This window comes from Peromyscus maniculatus, chromosome 7 (genome assembly GCF_049852395.1).
Source record: "Peromyscus maniculatus bairdii isolate BWxNUB_F1_BW_parent chromosome 7, HU_Pman_BW_mat_3.1, whole genome shotgun sequence".
NCBI lineage: Eukaryota > Metazoa > Chordata > Mammalia > Rodentia > Cricetidae > Peromyscus > Peromyscus maniculatus.
The window spans coordinates 47,606,713-47,631,988 of NC_134858.1; the positions used below are offsets into that span (position 1 = coordinate 47,606,713).

General features: G+C 46.0%; 1 pseudogene; it reads left to right on the plus strand.

Annotated features, from left to right (window-relative positions):
• The first annotated feature begins 24,049 nt into the window (after positions 1-24,049).
• LOC102916991 (large ribosomal subunit protein uL5 pseudogene) lies at positions 24,050-24,633 on the plus strand (annotated as a pseudogene).
• Positions 24,634-25,276: the final 643 nt, after the last annotated feature.

The window sequence follows — 25,276 nt, forward strand, 5'->3', positions numbered from 1 at the left end:
GATGCCTGAAAGTTGTCCTTTGACCACCAAGGCCTGCCATGTATGAGACTAAACACACTAAACACACACACACACACATACACACCTTATACATATACATACCATACATACACATACATACCATACATACGAACATCATAAATACCATACATACCACCTACACACACACACCATACATACACATCATATACACACATACATACCATTACACACATAACACACACATACACACATACATACCATACACGCACAATATACACATACATACATACCATACACATACATCACATACATACCATATACATACCACATACACACACATATACCATATACACACACATCATACACACTGCCCATACACAAATAAAATAAAAGTATATTTTAAAGAAAAGAAAGAGAAATCCGGGAGAAGAGAAGTCTGCCTTCAAAGCACTGAGAGGACCTAGGGAAGGGTCCCTTGTCACCTACAGCTGCTACCGCAGCTGAGTTAGACCTACAGCCAAGAGATACAGGGGGAACTGGGCTGCTCAACACAGGCATTGTTGGACCGAGAGCTAATCAGGCTGGCGCAGGCCATCGTTTGGGCGTGGAATAGAGGGGTCATGTGATGGGTAATCATCATGATCGGCTTGGCTGGATTTGAATCAGGATGTGATGGCCGCACACCTCCGGGGGTGCCTGCGAAGGTGGTTCCAGGGAGGAGTTCACTGAGGGGGAAATTCCGCCTTAAATGTGGGTGGCATATCGCATGAGCTGAAGGCCTGGAAAGAATCAAGGGAGGACAAGAGCCAAGCAGGCTGCAAAGGCATCCCCCTGCCTCTGCTTCCTGATGCCTATGACACAAACAGCTCGGCTCGGCCACCTGCTGCACCCCTCCCCCTGAACCCTCTGAAGCCCCGAGACAAAATAAACCATCCCTCTTTGTAAGCTGTTCCGTCAGGTATTCATCACACTTAAGCAGAAGTAACCAGTACAGAGCATGAGGGTGCTGTGACTGGATTGTGGAGACTTTTCTCGGGACCTCTGAGAAGCCACAGCAGAGCGTGACCTCGGGCCCTCTCTTGCGTGGGTCTTCATAGGCCATACTATCATCTACCACCAGGGGGCACAGCTGCTCCAAAAGAAGCCTTAGCTATGGGGGCTTTACAAACCCATCTGAAAGGCCTGTGGCCTTCCTCGGCCAGAAGACTATCCACTGTGAAGAGAAGGCTTAGCTGACTGTTACCGCTTTCTAAACACATTGTAAATGTGGATGAATGCTAAATAAATAGATAAGAAGGAAAGAAAGGAGGAAGGAAGGGAGGGAGGGAGGGAGGGAGGGAGGGAGGAAGGAAGGAAGGAAGGAAGGAAGGAAGGAAGGAAGGAAGGAAGGAAGGAAAAAGAAAAAACAAACCAAAAAAAGAAAGAAGGAAGGGAGGAAAGAAAGAAAGAGAAAAAATTAAAGAAGTAGCTAGTTAAAGGGTTGGGAAGAAAGCTTGGCCAGCAAAATGGTTGACATGCAAGAAAGCGTTCCAGCCCCCAATGTCAGCACTGGGCGGGTGGGATGGCGGAGGTGGGTCCCTGGGGCTCTCTAGTCAACCAGCCTAACCTGATCAGCAAGCTCCAAGCCAATAAAGAAAGAGATCTTATCTCAAAAAAAAAAACAAGGTGGATGGCACCTGAGGAGAAACCAGGTTGACCTCTGACCTCCACATGGACATGCACACACATGCACACAGAAAATGAACAAAATGCATTTGTGGTTCTGGAATGAGAAGCAAAGCAGTGACCAGGACTGGCTGATGCTGTAGGATGGCTGGGCTGCAGGTCTGGACGTCACAGCAGTGTCTGCGGGCTCAGTTTTGACAAAATGACAGGGGGAAAAGAAAGGATCTAAAAGCACTCCACTGGGGCCCAGTGGGTGGGCACACCTGTAACCCCAGCACTCAGGACACAGAGGCAGGAGGATTACTCTTAAGATCCAGGCCAGTCAGCGCTACAGAGTGAGACCTTGTCTCAAGCAAACAAAGGCAGATCACTGCATTCCTTAACGTCAGCTCTGGGTGGGGTTACCTCCAATGCACTGACAGAGTGAATGAAAAGATCGCCCAGTGCTGCCTGGGGTTCACTGCCCTGAGAAGCCCGGGGAGGAAGAGGGCAGAGTGTCCTTCCCAGGAACCGAGCCAAGCTGTCCACAGTGCGCTCCCACTGTCTGTCACAACCACTAATTATCAGGAAGGCCTGTGCCTAGGATTGAAGTTCCAAGAAACCTCAAAACCTCCAGACAGGTAAAGCTGAACGTATAAGAAAAGAAAGAAAAAAAATCTACAATTCTTCCATTTCAAATGAGCCCATAGGGAATGAGAGAGACAGCTCAGCAGTTAGGAGCACCAGCTGCTCTTCAAGTGGACCCAAGTTCAGTTCCCAGCACATACACGGTGGCTTAAAAACCACAGGTGTGCAACTCCAGGTCTAGGGATCAGACACCTTCTTCTGACCTCTGTCTGCACCAGGCATGCATGTGGTGCACACACAGACATGCAGGCAAAACACTGATACCCATAAAATCAACAAGTCTAAAAATAAATAACTAAATATGAGCCTACAAACTTAGTCCTACAAAACACATGAAGAATCCTCCTGCTGAGTGTGACGGCCAACAGCCATCAGCAGTTGGAACATGAACCAGCCCAGATGAAATGAATTCTATCTAGAAAGCAGCCTACAGACATACCCAAATGTGTTGAGGATGTTTGGGTCATAAATGAAGACTTTATTCTGTCATGCAAACGTACTTGCAAGCAGCACACACAGCTGACTGCTGGAGCAGCATCCATTGGCTGAGCCTACCCACTCAGAGGACCAGGAACACGTGGGCCTGGTCCATTTCTATTGGGAGCATGGGGAGGTGGAGCATGGCCCTAACTCTTGGATTGAGGGCTTTTGAAGCTGTTGACTGGGTAAACATCAGCCCCTTCCTGGAATAATTGGAAGTGGGGTGTAACATCTGTAGGTGATGGTAGAACTGGGCCCAGTGTTTGGGGGAGGGGGTAGTGCAAACATTTCCTCCAATGTGTAGATACTGAAGAACGACCTTGTTGTTGCAGCTGTATGGTGTAGCAAGATTGTGGCAGGGATGCATGGCAGGAAGAAGCATTGGTTCCCCTGGAGATATGATGGGCAATTAAGGAGGGCACAGAGCAGGATACAGTCCTTATTGTTATCCAGGATTGTCTGCCACAGTAAAGTGCCAGTTCCTATGGCTTCCTGTCAGAAGTGAATTCCTTTTCTGGGAGGTCCATCTATAAAGGATCAAACTTAAGCAAGTTTAGCCTTCTGGCTTAGTACCCATTAATAAAACAGGAAAAAAAAATTTTTGTTGTTTTGTTTTGTTTTGTTTTTCGAGACAGGGTTTCTCTGTGCAGCTTTGCGTCTTTCCTGGAACTCACTTTGGAGTCCAGGCTGGCTTCGAACTCACAGAGATCCGCCTGGCTCTGCCTCCCGAGTGCTGGGATCAAAGGTGTGAGCCACCACCACCCGGCTGGGAAAATTTTTTTAAATGTAATTTTGGAAAAGAAAAATGTATTATTACATTTAAAAACAAAATAGTTCATTAAGATTTCTACAATGACTGGGTGGTATTGGTGCACACCCTCAATCCCAGCCCTTGGGAGGCAGAGGCATGCGGATCTCTGTGAGTTCGAGGCCAGCCTGGTCTAAACAGTGAGTTCCAGGATAACCAGAGACTCTATGTACAGAAATCCTGTCTCAAAAAAAAAAAAAAAAAAGACAAAAACTCTGAATTGGTCATAATCAAAGAAATAACTGATATTTTAAAAGTGGGGCTTAAGAGATAGCTCAGTGGTTACGAGTGAACACTGCTCTCCCAGAGGACCTAGGTTCAGATCCCAGCACCCACATCCCACTGCTCACAATCATCTATAACTCCAGCCCCAAAGCATCTGATGCCCTCTTCTGGCTTCTGAGGGTGTTCGAACTCATGTGCACATATGCCACACATATACACAATTTAAACCATAAAATAAATGAATAAATAAAATAGGCAACTATAAAATCACACAGAACGCAACCACAGGATCAAGGAGGTAAAAGTATGAAAGATTAAGCTGGGCAAGATTGTGCACATCTATAATCCCAGCACGTGGGAGGCACAAAGTGACACCCAGCTTCAAAAGAAAAAAAAAAAAATTGAAAGTGGTGGGTGGAGTAAGAGGCTCTTACAACCATCCAGTACAAGTTCCAGAAGATGATGAGAGGATGTGGAAGATCCTCACACACCATGTCCAACCCACCGGCCGATGTTCTCACCTCGCCCTTCAAAATGCATTCTAAGTTGGACAACGTCTCCCCCATCAGCTGCCACCATGATCTTAGCCAACACCATCTCTTGCTGTCTACGTGGTCACCAGCCCCCTTCCAGTCCAGGGTCCACACAGAAGCCAACATGGTTGCTTAGAAACATAATTCTGGTCACACTCTCTTCTCTAAGCCCTCTAACACTGTTCATCACGTGAGAACAAAGTCTGGGTCTATTTATGACAGTTGGATTTTGATTTTAGGGGCTGAAGACATGGTTCAGCTGTTAAAGGGAATAGCTAGTCTTCCAGAGGGCCTGGAAGCCACTCACACGTGACAGCTCACAACTGTCTGTGACTCCGGTTGCCGAGGATTCAACGCCCTCCTCTGGCCTCTGCAAGCGCCAGACACATGGTGCACAGACCTACATGCCCGCAAAGCACCTATGCCCAAAATAAAATAAGAAAGAAAATTGTTTTAAGATGCTTGATCATCACCTTGATTGGATTGAGAGCTGCTGTAGCGTATCTATAAAGGCAAATCCAGAGATGACTACATTAGAAGGCTCTGACCGGATGAATGGTTTAATCCACTGATAAATTTAAAATGTGAATGGATGTAGGAGCCAATGAAACTGGAAGGTGGGGCTTTATTGTAAGAAGTCAGTCACCAAGGACATGTCTTTGGAGACTCCATCTTCCTTTGGCCCCTTTCTGTTACCGCTCTGCTCTGAACCCTTTCTGCTGTGGTATAAGCCACTCTGCCAGATCCCTCCCCATCCCCCTCCTTCCCCTCCCCACTCTGTCCCCTCTCGCCCCCCCCCCCCATGGTAAACTGAAACCATGAGTCAAAGAAATCACTTTAATCATTTTGCTGAGGTATTTGGTCGCAGCTAGGCAAAGGTAACTAATCCACCATGCCCCCCAATTCCCTCATGATCTGGCTTAGGGCGAGCATTCCCACACCTGGAGAGCCCACAGGAGCTAAGCTCCGACGGAGTTCTGGGTTGAGTTTCCAGCCCGCATTGACTCCATCTCAAGGTATTTGCCATTGGTTTTCCTCTGCCCAGAGGAAATAGCCTCCGAACCACTGCATGAACTCCCACACCTCATCAAGGCTTCACATCCCTTCACCAGAAATGGCCTTCCTGTCCTGTGTATGGCGTGAGGAAAAGACAGACCGGCCCCTTAAGTAATGCTGTTGATCTGATTGGTTACCCAGGGAAGACAATATTAGCGTCTTCTCCCCCACAGTTACCAAGCACAAAAGTTAATCTCTAGTAAGTTCAAGGTCTAACTGGAGGGTGAAATTTCTAAATGTTTTAATGAAAATAGAGAGGAGGCTTGGGTATAGCTCAGTTATAAAGTACTTGACTAACGCACAAGGCTCCATTCCCAGCACCACAGAAGCCAGGCTCCACAGTGTGCGCCTACAAACCTAGCAGTGGGTAGGGAAACATCAGAGTCATCCTGGGCTACACAAGACCCTATGTACAAAAACTGTGAAGAAGGAAATACCTCTGCCCTATGTACAAAAAAGTAAAGAAGGAAATACCTTTACCCTATGTACAAAAAAGTAAAGAAGGAAATACCTTTACCCTATGTACAAAAAATGTAAAGAAGGAAATACCTTTTAAAATCACATTGAAGGGAAAACCATACAACCCAAAACAACACTGACCATAAAATTAAAGGTTAAAAATGTGATTATGTGGGAATTAAAATGCTTATTCAAAAATATACACCACAAAGAAAAGTAAAAAACAAGCCACATAAATTCAGTTTTTTACAGTTTCATGTATGAACAGTTTTTACATTATTTTCCTTGTTCTTCTCCAGTCATGACTTCTCTTTTATTAGTATTAACTATTAATTAATTAATAATTATTAATATTGGTGTGTGTGTGTGTGTGTGTGTGTGTGTGTGTGTGTGTGTGTGTGTTCACAACCCACTGAGTCCATTTGGTGTTGTTTGGATGCACATGTGTTTAAGGCTGACCATTTGGGATTGAACAATCATCAGGGGGCACATGTCCCTCTCTAAGTAGTCATTTACTGCCCACAGCTCTTCATCTAGGGGTAGAGCCTAATGAAATTTCCCCCATCCACATCGGCATGTTGACTGGCAGCAGGCTTCCTGGTCCTCTGGCTCCTACGAATTAGCCACATTTAAAGAAGGTGATAACGCACAAAAGTTTAGTGTTTAGTATCCAAGTAGAATAATAAACAAAGGCATGTGCCTTGTGAAACAGGAAGTCGAACTGCAGCATCCTACGGCAGAGAACATTCAGGGTATTCACTAGTGTAAAGGACATTCACTTTAAACAATGAGATCTTACTTTGCACAGGGTTTCCCAAAATTAAAGTCTTTGTTAATTCCAAGAATTAAGAAAGCTTTGGAGTACTTCAGTCACTCCTGGGAGGAAGTGGCATTGAACCAGAGACCTGAAAACTGAGAAGCCTTCGATTTGAGAAGCTGAGGGAAGGGCTTCCAAGAACTCTGTGTGAGGAGGCCTTGAGCTTTGGAGGAACCAAGAGAAGAGCCATGTGGCTAACCAGCCACAAGAAACAGAGTGTCTCACACTGCCAAGCAGAATGCGGTGGGGAGACAAAGAGAAAGCGAATGTGTTGATGGGATTGCTAGTGGCAGTAGTCTACCAAAGCATGTCCCTCCCTGCCGCCTCACTCTCCAGCTCTCAGAGCCAGTAGCATCCAGGTGACATGAGACCTGAAGCGTACCTAATCAACATAAAGGACCTTCCTCACTTCAGAAAAAGATTCCATAGCATTCAGCCATAAAGAATGGAATTCTGTTTTGTGTTGTTTTGTTTTGTTTTGTTTTGTTTTAGCAAAATGGAGGGGATCAAAAAGACATTGTACTTAGTGAAACAAGCTTAAGCTGGACACTGGAGAGATGGCTCAGAGGTTAAGAGCACTGGCTGTTCTTCCAGAGGTCCTGAGTTCAATTCCCAGCAACCACATGGTGGCTCACAACCATCTGTAATGAGATCTGGCGCCCTCTTCTGACATGTAGGCAAACATGCAGGCAGAACACTATACATAATAAATTAACCTTTTAAAAACATAAACTAGGCGTGTAAGATGAATACCACATGATCTCTCATACGTGGAAGTTACAAATCCAGCTAGGTGCCATGGTGCACACCTGTAAACCTACCACTCAGCATGCTGAGGCAGGTGGATGAAGATTTTGAGGCCACCCTGGGCTACAAACATGCACTAAAAAAGAAAAAATAAAGTAGCCACATGGTGTGGAGTCATGATTTTGGGAATGGGGGTCTTACAAGACAAAGGGAGGCTGGATTTCAGGTTTGATCAATCTATGCATGTGCTGGACTATCATATTGGGCCTCACTAATATGTACAATTAATATGTGTTAGTCAAAAATAAAATAAATTCTTAAATTCCAAAATCACAAATTCAAAACAACTAAGCCTGGTGCAAGTGAAGGACCCTACCACAAGTCAGACTTAGGTGGTAACAGAGGAGAGTGGTAGTGGAGGATCCTGGTATGACTGTTCCTAATAATATCTCTTCATGGAGGTGTATTTCACATGAAGACTATTAGGAAGTTCTGCTTAGAAACCTTGAGTCTCTACAGTGTCTTCTGCACCCACAACCACCTCGAGACACCATGTCCCACCAGGCTTTCTCTATCATATCGATTGGGTTTGATGGTTTTGATGTTTGTTTTGTGGTTGTGGATGCTATTGGTATTGCTTTCAATTCTTGGCCTTGTGTCCAAAGCAGGAAGCAAGAAACTCAAGGCCTGTTCCCTTCTGAATTTGACAATGAGGTGGGATGCTGAGCACTGTGCTTCTGTGTTCATGTTATTCTGAAATTAAGGTATACAAAATAAAGGAGATGAACACAAACAGTGATATAGTCATCGATTCCTGGCCTCTGAGCTAATATCAAGTGCTGAAATATGGTTCTCTAAGTACAGATATCCCTCTCCCAAGGACAAGCTCCTTGAGGAAGGCACTGACGCTTCTCTGTTTTCTCCCACCTTAACCACTAGCCGTATGGAGAGTCTTGTGCTCATTAATACTGGGAAGGGCTGAAGGAGAGAATGAGTAAATAAATGCCTACTGATCTACTCCAGGGCCTGGCCATTTATTTGTTTCACAATATCTATTGAGGATCTACTGTATTTAAAGTTGAGTGCCAGAAAACAATAACAAGCTAGGCATGTTTGTCCAGGAAACTGGGGAAAGCACTGAGAAAGAGCTCTGGTATAGACCCAGGACCTGGGGAAAGCTTTGGGGACATATCACTGAGCTGGTGGGCCAAAGGGAAGCTGGCAGCATCTCCCGCAGTAAAGCCTGAGGTCCACGCACCACAGACTTTTGGAACTTGAAACCAGACTGGAGGAGAACCACGAAAACATGACTACTTCCTTAACACCCATCCGTTCCCTGGCATTTCACCTCCTGTGTCACACACACGATGTCTGCCCAACAAGACTCTAGCCAACAAGGAACCAGGAACCTCGAGTCTCCGGGTAAATGTTGAGTTCAGAGGCTGGCACCTCCTTCCGATCGATCAGAATCTCCAAGAGTGAGCACTGGCCCAGCCTTCAGTGTGCCTCTCTAGCTTTATGCCCCATCTGCAGCTTCTTTTGCATCAGCCTGACACACGAGGGGCCGAGAAGTCAAGCCACGGGAGTCCTGTTGGTTTGACCATTGAAATGAAGGGGTCGGCCATTTCATCGGCGCTTTTAAGAACCATGGCATTCTTCTGTTGCTTTTCTGCTACGTTATTTGGCTGCCACTTCCTGTTAGTGCAAAGGCAGACTTTAGCTTCTAAGCTTATCCCTCTGGAGGAAGCAGGGCTGAGCTGTACATGTCTCAAGTTTGATAACATCAGCAGAGCCCCTCTTTACCCCATATCTTAACCAGGAAATGACCATACACGGCCTCCACTCAGAACACTGGTGACGGCTTACCTAGAGGCAAACGTTGGCCAAGACAGAGAGACACGTGAGAATGACGTCATACTTGGAGCCACTCACCAATGCAAGCCAACTCTGACTCTCACGAGGAGGGTGAGAAAGCTGATTGTTCCCCAAGATGACTCAGTGATTATATAAAAATATAATTTCCATACCTTACTTTCTGCTATTAAACATGCCTCTGCTTTTCCTGTTCTTAGAGAGGCGGAGATCCTTGCAGATAAGAAGCTGGGGCAGCTGGCCTGAAGACTAAGGTCTATGTCACAAGCAGACACCGTGCTCTCTAATGCTTGGCTAAGCACACTGCGAATTATCATCCAGCTGCCCTATTTCAAAAGAACTCTAGTGGGGAGGAGATGTCTGAGCTGGGAGCTGAAGGGCAGGCATGAGGAAGAGATCTCTGGGAGATGGGAAATGCCAGCAATAGACAGCTGGTGAAGAGATCTGTTGACGCTATCCAGTATCTGGATGGTTCTGTAGACCTTGTGGGGCTCCAGGATTCACAGGGCCTATGCCTTCAGCGTTGCCTTGGAAGACGCTCTCTTCTGAGTCTGAGTGGGAGACAAGAAGGGAGTAGACGCAGAGAAACCAGCTGGGAGACACTCTGACGCAGACTGAGCAAGAAGTACCAACTACTTTAAAAACACCAAACACCACCTAAAGTGCTGTGGGGGAACCCAAAGTGGTTCCAGAAGCCAACACCTGCAAGACTTACTCACTGCTCTGTGAGATCTTAGAAGGTGGAGGGTGGAGACAGCCTCCTGAATCCTGGAGCTGGCATTTTCCCAGGCAGACTACAGGAGGAGCCACGGGTTTGGAAAGGAAGTCAGCAGCTGCCTTTTAGACTCAGCTTTTAGAGTTGGTCACACTGGTAGGACACCCACATCACATGAACAGGCGGGGCTGGCACCAGGAAAAAGGGCTGGCCTGGGAACAACACAAACAGTTCTCAGTGACACTGCTGCCCCCACTTAATGAATTCTTTAAAAATAGACATTGCCGAGGTAACTCGTTCAAACCTGTAGAGACTGCAGCTGTGGGCTTTATCCAGCACTGACCTGCCTGGGGAGGGAAGGAGGCAGAAGTCACTTCCTGGGAGAGGCAGGAAGAGCTGTGCCTCCAGGGATTTGGGACTCTCAGGAACCCTCTTCTGCAGCCCCAGGTCCTCAGAGATAAACTAGAGGCGGGAGAAATGAAACGCCAGCTCAAGGAACATGCTCGAAACCTGCTCCTTATTCCCTGAGACGACCCACTTGCCCTCTCAGAGTGGGTAGAACTGTGCAACAAAATTCCACAGGCGGGCCCCGTAATTCTAACACACACATATAAGACACCTATCTCTTTGATTCTTTGATTTTTTTGGAATGTTTTTTTTTCCCCCTTGCAGGATTGGGGATCAAACCCAGGGCTTTGCCCTTAGGCAAGCACTTAATACAACCTTCAGCCTTAACTCTTTTGCTTTCTTAAACCTAAGGACTATTTCTTTTCTAAGTACTGTGTTCTTCTGATGTATTACAGGTACGGATTGTAAAGCATTGGTAACAAGGGAGAGCTCAAGGGAGGGACTAAAAACCATCCCAGTAACAACCAGTAAGAGACGGCACCCCGACAGCTTGCTGTTTGCCTCTGGCCTTGGACTGTGCAAGTATTCTTGTGTCCTGTACCCCGAGCTCTACAGCGAACTGGGGACTGACACCCAGAGCCAGGCATATCTGTGACCACTGAGACGGAATACGGTGCTGCACAAACATAGCATCAACCCTCACAGCAACACTGCAAGGGACAGCGAGATGCATGTCTCCATTTGACAAGAAAGAACACTGCAACACCACAGCCCAAGGAACCTGCGGCCACAGGACCAGTGAAGAGCAGACCAGAACCCCAGCCGACCTTCTGGGCCGTCTTCTTTTGTAACTTTTGCTGACGTCATCTTGAACAACAAAGTCTCACTTTTCAAATACTTGCACGCCACATTATTACAAATGGCTTCCAGCTATTGCCCACATAGTCCCTGACTGGTACGCATTTGAGGTGTTTTCCATCTTCACTATGGTGGAAAGGACTGTGATTATCTTCCTCCCCTGTAATTCTCGCTACTCGGCCGTGGTTACTTCTTTAGAGCAAATTCATAGAGGTTGAACATGTCAGTCAAAGGGTTTGTGTATTCTCAACACAGTTGACAAACAATATCAACACAATTAGATGGATGTTCTTCCTTTTACAATTTATGTGTTCTGTTTGTTTGCAATCCTATTAGTGTTGAGAATTGTCTTATTCGTATTGAAATTCATTCACAACCGAATGAAATTCTTGATTCCTGATGAAGCAGAAGTTTTTTCTAAAGTCATTGACCATTTCACAATTCATTTCAATAAGCATTCGCACACAATCCTTGAGGGATGGAAAAATTAAGGGAATGTGATCTGAGAGAAAGACAATTAATTTTATCCATCTAACAACAACAACAACAAAAATCAACCACCTAACACACACAGGGTATGTTCTAAACTTTTCAGGTATTAAAATGAGTATAAGCGTGCAAATGCTGGGCACCTACAGTACACGGAACACTTAGCCTAAATACCACAGGAACTGCAAAGGAGACTGAGCATCTACGCTCCAAGAATTTAAAAAACAGTAGGAAAACCAAACAAAACAGCGGCAGGAGAAGGTGTTTTAAGCTTAATTACCCTCTCATCATGGACTGAGTTTCCAGCTCCTTTATGGCCTGGTTGGATCAACCCTAAACCACTGTTGTTGTCCAGATGTGTCTGTTCACCTCACCTGGGAGCTCGGGGGCAGGAATGGCATCTTACTCATAGATAGGTCATGGCACGTCCCTGAGTGGTTTCCTAATGCCTTCCTAATTACTCAGTGATGGACACGAGGGACGAGCTGTCATGTCCTCAACCCACTCCCTGCTGCCCACTCCCGTATTATTAGCTCACTGCGCGCCCGAGAGCACCAAGAGCACAGACCAGATACTCAGACATTATGTGATAGCAACAGACATCAAATGACCATCAACGGCATTAACCTTCAGTCTGGCTAAACCCGTCGCCCTGCAGAGTTAAGGCATTCCCATCTGACAGCTGCTGATGCTGCAGATTCTGGGGGATTAAGAGTTCTGGTTTTGACTGTTTCTTATCATTTGTTGATGTCCACAGCTCCCTGCCCTGCTGGGACTCCTGGAACATGTGATTATCAGCAGAATGCTTAGGAAAAGAACCCTCGGACCAAGTCCATTTCACTGCCCTGTGTCGTATCAGTGTCCCATGTCTTCCCCCACCCCATTCCCCCTTCACTCAGCTTGTCCAGGCGTCCCCCAGCTCTATCCCTCTGTCCTCTCAGAGCCACTGTGGCCCAGCCCCTTCAAGGTCTCCTTTCCTTTTCTCTCAACCATGTCTCACATCACCACAGATGTTCCCCCAAGTTTTCCCTTAGGTACTTACTAATGTCCTGCCTCTGGGACCAGCCTGCTAAATAAACACTTAATTCAAGCTCAGTGAGTGCTCCACTGCTTAGAATGACAGAAACATCAGATAAGGAGGAGAGAGGGAAATGGGGATCAGGGTGGGGTGGAAAGGACTGGCCACTAAGGCCAGATTGGAACCCGACTTAAAAGTATAAATAAACAGGTACAATGAAGCCTCAGCAATTGAGGGAGTCAGGGTCCTAGGACCCACCTAGTGGCTCATAACCCTCTGTAACTCCAGTTCTAGAAGATTCAACGTTCTCTTCTGGCCTTCAAGGACACTGCACGCATGTATGTGTACACAGACATACATACAGGCAAAACACCCACACACATAAATTTTAAAAACAAAGAACTTTCTAAAGGTAAATACGATTGAGAGCTAAATAATAATGTGAGCAGAAGCAGCTTTGTCCCATCGCCCCTTTCTTCCTCTTCCACCTGAGAGGCCTTCGGCATCAGAGAAAAGGCATCAACCCCTACTGGCAAAATAGTCCACTGAAGGTCGCAAGGTGAGACAGACAGATCTGTGTGTCCTGTTCCTGGTCCGCTCTGAAGACAAGGGCCTGAGGTTCCAGGCATACACATGCCTCACATGCGACATCATCCCTCTTGGGTGTGGTAAACACCCCCCTTCTGGAGAAGCTTGCAACGGAGGCGACACTAAGAAGACTGTGGAAGAGAGAAGAGTGAAGACCACCAGAGCAGAAGCCAGTTCCCAGGGGTGTGACCCTGAGTGACGTGAAAAGTGTGGAAATATCATGCTCCATCCCATAACGTGTCTCAGCAGAAAATGGAGCTCTCTTACTGATAACACACTCACACACCTCCCCAGGTGCCAGTGCATCTCATCGCCACCCTTGACCACACCAGCCCTGCACTAGGCACCGTATCCTTATGACCTCATAGGACATCACTAGGCATCCATCCAACCCGGGTCAGGCCTATGTTCTCCCGGCTTTGAATCACTCTTCATCACTTTTCATTTCATATCTTTCAATCTCTCCTTCTCTAGTGCTTCCTGTCTTGTATCCTAGAGATATGCTCCAGCTTACAACACTTAAAATCAAGTACAGGAGCTGGAGAGCTGGCTTAGCAGTTAAGAACACTTACTGCTCTTGCAGAGAACCCAAGTTTTGTTCCCAGTACCCATATGGTAACTCACACCTATCTACAACTCCAGTTCCAGAGGATTCAATGCCCTCTTTTGTCTTCTGAAGGCATGCACATACTGCCCAGACATACATTCGGGCAAAATATTCATACACATAAAATAATTAAACCTTTTTTTAAAATTCATTTTAAAAAAAAGCAAATATAACTGGACATGGTGAAGTACACTTGTAATCCCAGTGTTCATAATGCTGAAGCAGGAGGATTAGGAGGGCAGCCTGGGCTAGAGAGCAAGACCCTATCTCAAAAGTGAATGGATGGATGGATGGATGGATGGATAGATGGGCCAATGGACAGACAAATAGATGGATGGACAGACAGGCAAATCAAGTACGTCAGAACTTCCCTTCCTATAGGTCCCCAAGAAGGAAACGGAATGAAGGAAGGGAGTTTAGGCACTTAGGGACTGGCCCCAGTGTGACTCTGACCCCAATCACCTGGAAAACTCCCCTGACGCCAATTTCAAATGCTCCATGGATCAAAGCCCCCTGTTTAAGGTGCTCCATGGATCAAGGTGCCTCTGCTCAATAGCCTTTCGATAATTATATGAGCTCCAGTGCGGGTAAGTACACTTCATCTTGTGCACCGGGAGACAGATCAGCATTTCACTGGGTACCCACAATTGTTTTCTTTGTTCCATAACCATTTAAAGACACATAGCCCTTTCCACTTGGGTGGCGTTCTCTCTTGGAACCCCTCCTGCTTTGGGAGTTTCTCTTTCCCTTTCATTTCTAATTAACTTCAACGACTTCAGCAGAGTTGGTTGAAGCCCTCAGCTCTGGAGTCTGCCGACTCGTTCTCCATCATCCACAGGACGTGGTCGTGGGGTCACAGTAGCTACAACCTCTGCAGTTTTCTGTCGGCTGTCACATCCTCAACCCCACTTCACTGGCTGCCTCATTCCTCTTCTATAACCCACGCCGGCTCTCCCTGCTTCCCCATCTCAGCTTACCAGCTCAATCACGGCTGTCTGAATTCATAATCACTCATGGCAAGGCCAACACCCAGCACTGTCAGATCCACTGGGGAAGTCCCCTGCAGTCAACCGTATTGCTCACTCTCTCTGTCTTGGAACTGTCCACCCTCTGGTAACTATAATGCTACTCTGTCATTGTGGGTCCCTTCTGGACACTTCATCCACTTGCTACACCGTCATGGGGTTTCCTGTCAATCAGTCCTTACACCGCTGATTTTTGTTTCTGGACGATCGCACTTCTCGTTGAAGTTTTCCTCGTCACCTCTGACTCCCAGATTTACGCATCTGGGTTGCAAATCCTTCCTGAATGACAGATGTGCATACACACCTGCAAGCTGCACATCCCTGTCACCCCAAACTGAACCACCTCAAAAGGAACTCACAGTCTCCACCCTGGCCCTAAGCCTGCTCCTCCTGGGATCCCTGTCTTACTCGGCGGCGGCTCCTCTCACTACTCACCCATCCAGGCAAACCGGACACCCTGAGTCCTCCTCAGCTGCACCCTCTGGCCTGCAGTCTCCCGCTAAGAGCTGCTCTTTGAATAGCCCTATTCTTTTCCCTCAGTTCCCAATGTTCTGCTCTTCCCTGACTATTTTGTAATCACTCGTCTGGAGTATTGCCACAACCTCGTCGTTAGAACCCCTGGTTCCAGACTTAGCACTCTGACACCTGTTTCCCTATACACAGTCACTAGGGTGTATAGTCATCTGACCCTGGATCTGGAGATGCCATGTTCTTGCTTTAAAACTCCTTACTGTCTGTGGATAGGATTCAAAGTCTCTGGCGTGACCATTTCATTCACCAGCACCAGCACGTCTCTCTTTGTTCCGAATATCCGTTAGTCATTCCCCGCTCACACCACGCTAGTCCACGCTGCCACGCTTCTCTCTTCAGCTTCGACACTCACCCTCTCTCTTTGACCCCTTCAAACCAGCTCATCTACTGTTTGTTCTAAAAGGTATCGCAGCCCTTCCCTCACACTCCCGAGGCATTCTCTGCTTACCTCTACATCAGCGTTGCTCTGCTGTTTTGAAGTTACCTCTTGTTGGACCTGTGTTCCAACATCACACTAAAAGCTACTGAAAAGGAGTTGCTGTAGTACCTGACATATCTTACGCCCTCAAGAATATGAGAGTAATTCTTACGGCAAGGATACGAGGTAGTGTTACACATGAAGAGACTGGGTCTCTGAAGGTCAGGGTGCTTTCAGGTCTAACCTGGGAAACATGAGCCAGGCACAAGCTAGAAATGGAATTGAGATGCCAGGGCCTCGACTCAGGAAGATGACCCTGACGAGGAATCTAATGAAATGAAGGAAGGAAGATTCTAGTGAATGAGAGAATACAGACTTGTGGCCTTGGCACTGTGGGGTTCTTTTTTTTTTTTTTTTTTTTTTCTTTTTTTTTTTAAAGATATATTTGGGGCTGGAGAGATGGCTCAGAGGTTAAGAACACTGGCTGTTCTTCCAGGGGTCCTGAGTTCAATTCCCAGCAACCACATGACGGCTCCCAACCATCTGTAATGAGATCTGGTGCCCACTTCTGGCCTGCAGGCATGCATGCAGACAGAACGCTGTATACATAATAAAATTAAAAAATAAATAAATAAAATAAAACAAAGATTTTTTTTTTACCATGTAGCCTAAGCAGGCCTGGCATTTGTGATCCTCAGCCACATGATACAAGCACGTGCCACCATATCCAGCTAACCTTACTGTTTCTAGGTAGAGCCCCGAGACACTAAACTACCAGACCAGGCCTACTCACCCACCACCCAACTCCAGATGCGGCAGGCTCTGGCACCGCCAGTGTGCCCGTGGATATCCCCCACTCTGAATCACAACCGCCTTCTCCCTTGCACTTACTCAACCTCTGTTTGCTGAGCAAGACGGCCTCACCTCTCTGACACAAGCTCCCAGGAGATTCCTAGTACAGCTCAGGGCAGGGAGTGTCCCCAGATTATCCAGGTGACAGAAGAGACACACTTGGACGTGTGCAGACAAGAGCGGCCGTCTCTCAGCCTCTACTGAGAAGACTCCGTACCTCTCCTTCCTACTCCCCAGCAGCCTTCCCCAACAACAGGAAGACAACAGGGGGGGGGGGGGTCAAAAGCCGAAGAGAGCTGAAGCCCCAGACCAAGAAACCAGGCAACGTTGTGAGACAGCAGCGAAAGAAAAGAGGGGGTTAGAGCCCATGACCCCACGCCGGCACACGTCAAAACACGGCCCCTCCCTGCGCTCCTTCCTCCAGAGGTCCTAGGCGGAAGATGACTGCTTCTGGGTGAGGGAGACAAGGATATTAGGTTGGAATTATTCCAGAGAAAACTAAAGCTAGCATTTATGTCTATGAAACACCAAAGAAGGTGGGGGCTTGCAGATAACAACAAAGAAAGATACGGTCTCCTCTGGTAAACCCCGAGCCAAACATAGGTGAAGAGCCAGAGGTCCGCGGTGAGAAACATCCTACCCTCTGCCCTTACTCAATTCAATGAAGACATCCAAGCCATCTTCTCACCCCCTCAAGCTATATCACAGTCTCACTTTAAAACCCATAGTCCCAGGGGGCAGGGAAGATGCTTCCTGCCTGGGGAAGGGGGATGACCAGAAGACTCCAGGAGCCTGTAAACAGCCTCAGCCCTGCTCACATTCTTCATTCACCAGTGGAGACCTTCAGACACCTGCCCACCCCCCATTTCCCTCTGAAACTGAGATAATGGCCTTTTGTTGACAGAGTTTCACAAGGAAATGGAATTTGTTGTCCTCCTTCTCCACCTGCCCTTAGCCAGCTCCACCCTGTGTCAGCTGCAGTAGAGGACACCAAGAGGGTAAGCCACATCCAGGTGTCTGTGAGGAGCACATGCAGTCTTGACCCACCTTCATTGCTCAAGAAGGGGAAAAAGCCTAGGAAACCTGGGGTCCCCCTCCGGAGAAGGAATGATAGCTCAGACAACACCTCAGTTGACTCTCTCCAGCCGTAAGAAGAAAAACAAACATTCATTGAGTGTCTTCTCTTTGCATATATTATCTCATTAAACACTCCCAACACACATCCCATTGTCTCACTAGATAGAGGAAACAGAACTGTGAGCTGCTCGGAGGCCACACAGGTAACACAGAGTCACAGAGACACAGACACACTCCACTTCAGAGATCCGGGTGTCACCAACCACTCAGGAGCCATCCTACTTCTTCTTTGCATGGACAGTGCCCCCCCCCCTTACCTGAACTCATCGCTCCCATCAGAGCATGAGTCTCCCAGGTTGGAAACCACTTTCTGATGGTGTCTTGGGAGTGACAGCAAGAACATAATGCAGACAAATTGAGGCATATTTAATAAATGTGATTGATTGGCTGCTATTGAAATTATAGTCCATCAGGTGATTTAAAAAAAAAAAGACTATTTTTCTTCTACAGCAAGGTTTCTCAATCTCAGCATTACTGACATTTTAGGGCAGATCTGTCTTTGTCATAAGGATTGTTCTGTGTACTGAAACACCCGGACCTCTACCTCTTAAATGTCAGTTGTACCCTCAGATACCCCATAGATGACAGCCACAAATATCCCCCAGACATTACCAGATGCCCCATTGGTGGAAAAAAATCACCCTCACAATTGAACACTATTGCTTGAGAGTAAATAAATAAATCAAATAAAACAGCAAGAAAAACGACTTCTTTCTCTGCTCAAATAGCCCTTATCATAGTTGATAAGTGAGACTCATCATCTAAGTCCCAGAGCCTGAATTTCAAAGAACCAAGACAAACCTTCCTGTTGTCTGGAACCAAATGGGGAATTTCACAAAGAGGTGTCACCAGCTAGAGGGACTGCATAGGCAATCAGGCCTGGGTTCAAATTCCAGTGCATAGTCCCAAGTCGCTCTCTGTAAAGAAGTGGAGCAGAAACAAGCCTCTAACGGTCATCCCTGTCCCCACTGGCTTTGCTCAGCTCACCTGACCTCCATTCCTGCAGTGGCTCATAGCTGTGAGGAGTAAATACGGTGGGTAAATACAATGTCTAGTGCAGTTTGGCTCAAGAAGTCTTGGAAACAATGGCTTCTTCCCCTCCTTCCATTTGTCACCAGACTCTTGAGGCCATCAGGAACTTCTGGCTTGTCTGAGTCTTTTCCTACCACCCTCAAAGGTGAATATGAACTAAGTCAGAATCTCTGGCTTGAGGGTACATAGCATAACAATTGATCTATTCATTCATAATAAGCTAACATGTTATCTTCCGTGAAATTTTGTTGATGCTAAAAGTTGATAGTATAATATTTGTGTTAATTCTAAAAATGTGATATAACATTAATCGTTTTCTATTAGCAAATTATAAATGGACTATGTAAATCAGTACACCACAGTCTTAAAAGTATTTCATTATAATGTCTGTATACTTGTGTGGCAATAGACGGATGGATGGATGGATATATGGATAGAAAGATAGATAAATAGATATAGATAGATGATAGATAGATAGAAGATAGATAGATAGATAGATAGATAGATAGATAGATAGATAGATAGATAGATAGATAGATAGATAGATGGTCTTATGCATCCTCTGTGTACATGAGGATGACCTTGAACTTTTGATCCTCTTGTCTTACTTCCCAAGTGGTGCTGGGATTATAGGCATGCACCACCATGATCAGCTTCTTTATTTGCTTAGGATCAAACCTAGGACTTCTTAAGGATGTCCTCTACCAACTGAGCTATATCCTCAGCCAGAATGTTTAATGATTAGTCAGAAATCTTATGGCATTAGTGAGTAAAGGTAGACATAGGTTATATGGCAATGTCTTTAAAAAGTAATGCTTAAAGTGCATCAAAAAATTACAAAGAATAATTTGAATAAACAGTTATTTTGAAGAAATTATTAAATATTTTATGTTGTTAAAAAACTTACTGTTTAAGTGGTAATCTTCAACCAAAGGACACGTTCATAATATGACTTTTAATGTAAGTATGTCTTTCTCAATATTTGGAGAAACAGTCCTACAAGTAATTCTGAAACTGGTGTGTCCATAACAAATTACACACATAGCAGAATTGCAGCTGTGCGTGTGTCTAATGGCTCTGTTTGTTATCAGGAGAGTAGATGCTGTCCTTTGTTCTGGCTCCAGGGAAGATAAGCTACCACACACAGTGATGACATTTGAATGCTCCTCCCCAGTATCACATCAGCACCTAGAGGTAATAAAATGAATTCCAGGGTCCTCCTGTTGATTCAGTTCATCAAATGATATTTAGCAGAGAGGGGCTGGGCTGGGCTCAGGGCCAATTTTCATAGCCAAGCTGTGAATAACTGGGCCACCACCTGGAAGTGTGTGTACATGACATCACTTACCTCCTGACACCAGGGCTTCTCTCTTTTCTTCTCCCAGGGCTTGGCAAACATTTGACAGAATGAGTCCCATCCTTGTGTCCTTATTCTTTCCACCTTTCTTCTCCCTACACCTTTAATTTGGTACTTTTTTAATCTGGTGTTTCTCTAAGACAGCCAAACACCACCTGCCTAGTCAGGGTTCTGTGATAAACCACCATGACTAAAAGCAACTTGGGGAGGAAAGAGTTTATTTCCGCTTACAGCTCACTGAGGGAAGTCAGGGCTGGACCTGGAGGCAGGAGCTGAAGCAGAAGCTGTGGAGGAATGCTGCTTACTGGCTTGCTCTCGTGGCTTTCTCTGCCACTCAGGCCCACCTGCCCAGGGGTGGCACCACCCACAATGGGCAGGACCCTTCCACATCAACCATTCATTAATCAAGAAAACGCCAGATAGGCTTGCCTATAGGCCCATCTTAGGGGAGCATTTTCTCAAATGAGAGTCTCTCCTCCCACATGGCTCTAGCTTGTGTCAAGTTGACACAAAACTGAGCAGGACACTGCCTGAATAGAGTAGGGTATTAGAGAATCGGTATCCTTTTCAAGAATTGGAATGAGGGAAACCCCAGGAGAAGCCTACGTTTTTGATTTTGTGCCTGGAGAGGAGTCTCTTTCACGACCTTGTCAGACCACCCCGCTAACCCACAGCTCATCCCGGGAGTTCCAATGCACACGGGCTGGTCAATCTGCCAGGTATTTTCTCACTATGGAGCCTTTAGCTTAAACAGTAGGGACAATACTCCAGAGTGTTTTGATAAAGCACTATACCTTTCAGCAGAGCTGAATGGGAACAAAGAGGAGCCTTGCTTTTCCCTTCCCATCCCTGTCCCCACTCCTCCCTGTCCCCACTCCTCCCTGTCCCCACTTCCCTGTCTCAGTCCTCCCCCGCCCCCTGCCCAGGTTTGCTTAGCTCTCAGTAATGCGGAAATGCACTGCAATGGGCTCCCCTGGGAACTGGCCTTGGAGTGTCCAAGCACCCACCCGCACCCTAGCTCTTACTCCCCTGTGGGAGACGCCTCTCCTCCTTCCTCTTCTGTTTGGAGATGGGAAACAGGAGCCGTGACTTCTCTTCGTGTCTTATTTCACTTCCTCACCCAACAACCCACTCTCACCGGACCACCAGTGTCTTTGACACTTCAATGTCTGCCCAAAATGAATGAAATCAACTTCTGCTTTAGAGGAGGCCAAGGAGTCTAACCTTGGGAAAAAGCACAGACAGTGGATACTCCTCATGAGACACAGCGGTCAAGATCTTCCTTAAATGCCACCCATGCCTGTTTTCACCACAGCAACACAGGGCATTTCCAAACATTACAATGTGAGGCAAACCTTTTAGATTCCGGTTTCTAGACTGTGGATATCAAAGATCTAGGTATGGCACCAGTTTTTTATTTTTCCAAGTAAGGACATTAAAAAAATAAACAGTTGAAATAAGGGGAAATCTTTCATCTACAATAGATTTGATTTCATTTAAAAAGGACATTCAGACAAAATATTAAAAAACTGAGGTTAAGTGTCAAACAGTCAACCCTGAAAACATACATACAAGTAAGATATGAACTCAACAGGTTATATTTAGGAACGTATATACATATACAAATACGTATTTCCATGCAATAACAGTTGATGAATTTGAATTTGAAGGAGAGGGGATGGGGATACAGGAGGGTTTTGAGGGAGGAAAGGGAAAGGAGAAATGTTTTAATTAAATTACAATCTCAAAAGTAAACAAACAGAAAGACTGGGCTCAGCAGGTAAAGCTGACTGCCACCAAAACTGATGCCCGGAGTTTGATTCCTAGGACCCACATGGTACAAGGAGATAATGGAGTCCCCAGGTTGTCCTCTGGCCTCCACATTTGTGCCATGGTCTATGTGCCCCTCCAGGTACATATATACATACAGGATAAGCAAATAAGTGCAATAAAAATTTTTAAATATCAAAAAGCTTCAACTTCAGAGTTGCTTCAGCCTTCTGGTGTTGCTACACTGCAGAGGCTGTGTGCTGTGGTTTACTCAACTGAGATACCTGAGGAAACCCAGAACCAAGACCAACTAATAAGGAGGAAGGAAGTGAGACTTCTGCCTTTCAGGCAAAAAATTGGCCAGTTAATGTTATGGATCATCAATACTTTCTACTCAAACAGATCTTTCTGTGGGAACTCATTTCAAATTCATCAGACACTCTGGAAAGATTGGATATGGAAGCTTGACAGACCCCAGCACCTAGACTTCTGGGAAGGAGTCGCACATTCGTCTCATTCCCAACAAACGTGTTCAAACCCTCACTACAGTGGATTCTAGAATTGGAGTGACCAAGGCCAATTTGGTTAATAACCTCGGCACTGCTACCAAGCCTGAAACCAAAGCCTTCATGGAAGCTTTGCAGGCTGGTGCAGACATCTCTGATTGGTCTGTTAGGTGATGGTTTTTATTCTCTGTATTTGTTTGCTGAGAAAATGACTGTGGTCACCAAACAGAGGATGAGCAGTTTGCCTAGGACTCCTCAGCAGGGGACCATTCACAGTGAGGACCAGCTCACGAGATTCTGCTGGTCTTGGAACTAAAGTTATCCTGCATCTGAAAGAAGACCAGACTGAGTACTGGTGGGAAAGAAGAAGAAAGGGGGATTGTGAAGAAACATCACAGGTTCGTAGCTGTCCCATTCCTCTTTTCAAGGAGAATAAACAAGATAAGAAGTCAGTGGTGATGAGGTTAAAGAAAGGGATGAGGGGGTGGGAGAAGTGGATGGAGGAAGAGAAGGAGGAGGAGATTGTCTGAATTAAATCTGAAATAGTCCTGGTTCTGAAGGAGGAGGAGGAGGAATGAAGGAAGAGGGGAAGGAGGAAGGATGGAGAGAGGAAAGTGACGAGAAAAGTAAGTACACTGATCAAGAGGAACTCAAGAAATAAACCCCATGGAGAGCAGAAATGCTGCTCACACTAAGTGAGGTGTGAGCTGCAAGAGCCTGACTCATGCTTGGGAAGAAGCTCTGGAGGCCGGGCTACCTGTTGTTGTTGTTGTGGTTGTGGTTGTTGTTAGACAGTTGGAATCCTGAGCCCTTCTTTTGGTCCCAAGATGCGCTCCTTTTGATCCATTTGAAAACAGAAGAAAGAACAGCATTAAGTTGTGTGTCCACAGAACTCCACTGTGCATAGCCATGAGGAGCCAATCCCCCAGAGCCTGCATTTTACTGGAGGAGTGGTAGGTTCCAAGGAGTTCCTTCTAAGGAACTCCCATGAACTGTTGCAGAAAACAAAAAATTTGAAACTTGTCAGAAAGAATTTAATAAAATAATAATAATAATAATAATAATAAAATGCTTAGAACTAGAACTGCCCACTGAAGTTGGAGAAGATTAAACAGGACTGCAAGTTTTATGAGCAATTCTCTAAAATGTGGGATTCATGGAGACTCCTAAAGTTGGAAGGTCTGGGAGCCGCATCCCTGCCTCGGCCTGCACACCTGAGTCTAATGGTGAGATGGTTTCTCTGGAGAACCATTGCACCAGGAGGAAGAAAAATCAGAAGCATATGTATTTTATCACAAGGCTAACTTGTTCTCTGCAGAATGACTCTGAAACCATGGCTTAGAAGTGATCTGTGGCTCACTGGTGAGTAGTGTGTTCAACAGCTGGAGAAATCTAAAGGGAACACCTTAGAGTCAGTCACCAAAGGGACTTCCACTTGGGACTTCCAGAAGAGGAAGAAGAGAATAAGAAAAAGGAAGACAAAAAGACAAAGTGTGGAAACCTCTGCACCTCTTCCTGACCTCCATCATGGTGCGAGATCGAGGTGAAAAGGAGAAGCAGCCCACTCGGGAACTTCGAAACCGCAAGCTCTGCCTCAGGATCTGTATGGGGGAGCGTAGAGACAGACTGACCCAGGCAGCCACGGTGTTGGAGCAGCTCACAGGCCAGACACCTGTATTACCAAAGCTAGATACACCATCAGGTCCTTTGGCATCAGGAGAAATGAGCAGATTGCTGTTTACTGAAGTCAATGGAGCCAAAGCAGAAGAAATTCTGGAGAAAGACCTGAAGGTACAGGTGTATGAGTTATAGTAAAATAACTTCTCAGATACTGGAAACTTTGCTTTTAGGATTCAAGAACACATTGTCCTGGGCATCAAATATGACCTGAGCATTGGGATCTATAGCCTAGACTTCTATGTGGTGCTGGGTAGACCAGGTTTCAGCATTGAAGACGAGAAGCACAGGACAGGCTATATACCAGGGCCAAACACAGAATCAACAAAGAGGAGCCTATGTGCTTGTTCCGGAGGAATTATGATGGGATCATCCTTCCTGACAAATAAATTTTATCCAAAAGGTCAATAAAATTTTCTCAGAAATGCAATAAAAAAAAAGATAAGAGAAGAGATGAAAACCTCTGCACCATTGTCAGACTTCATGGGTGGGGAGATTGAAACAGAGATCATGTTAAACTGATTGGTGACGTTCCCATGTTGTATTGTCACAGGCATGCATGGGTGGACAGCAACAATGGGTAAGCAGGCAGCAGGAAAGCCTTGGAAATGCACCCTGACTGCTCTATTATCAAGACCTTAAAACAAAGGGCAGGGGCTGACAAGGTCAACTTGTGAAGGACCGCATCATCTTGCTGTCTGGAATTGCATTCTCATCTGCTGGCTTCAGTGTGGAAGGTCTCTAGACCTCTACTGACAGGCTCCACACGATGGTCAGGCCAGTCCTCAGACTGAGAAGGATGACCTCACCATGGATGACTGAAGAAGTGGCAGCCCTTGAAGGAAATGGACAACACATTGTATATGAAGGAGACTAGGTCTCACTGGGAGAAACACTGATACCCAGGTTCAATACTTACCTTCACTCCTGATGACACATTTCCCAGGATGCTCTGTTCTGGTTTGTGCTAGCATGCTAAGGTTCTCTAAGGCCTGATCACTGAGAGGTAGAGAGGATTTCTTTCTACTGTCCAGAGATACTCCATGCCTTAGGCAATAAAACAAAGCTAGAAATGCT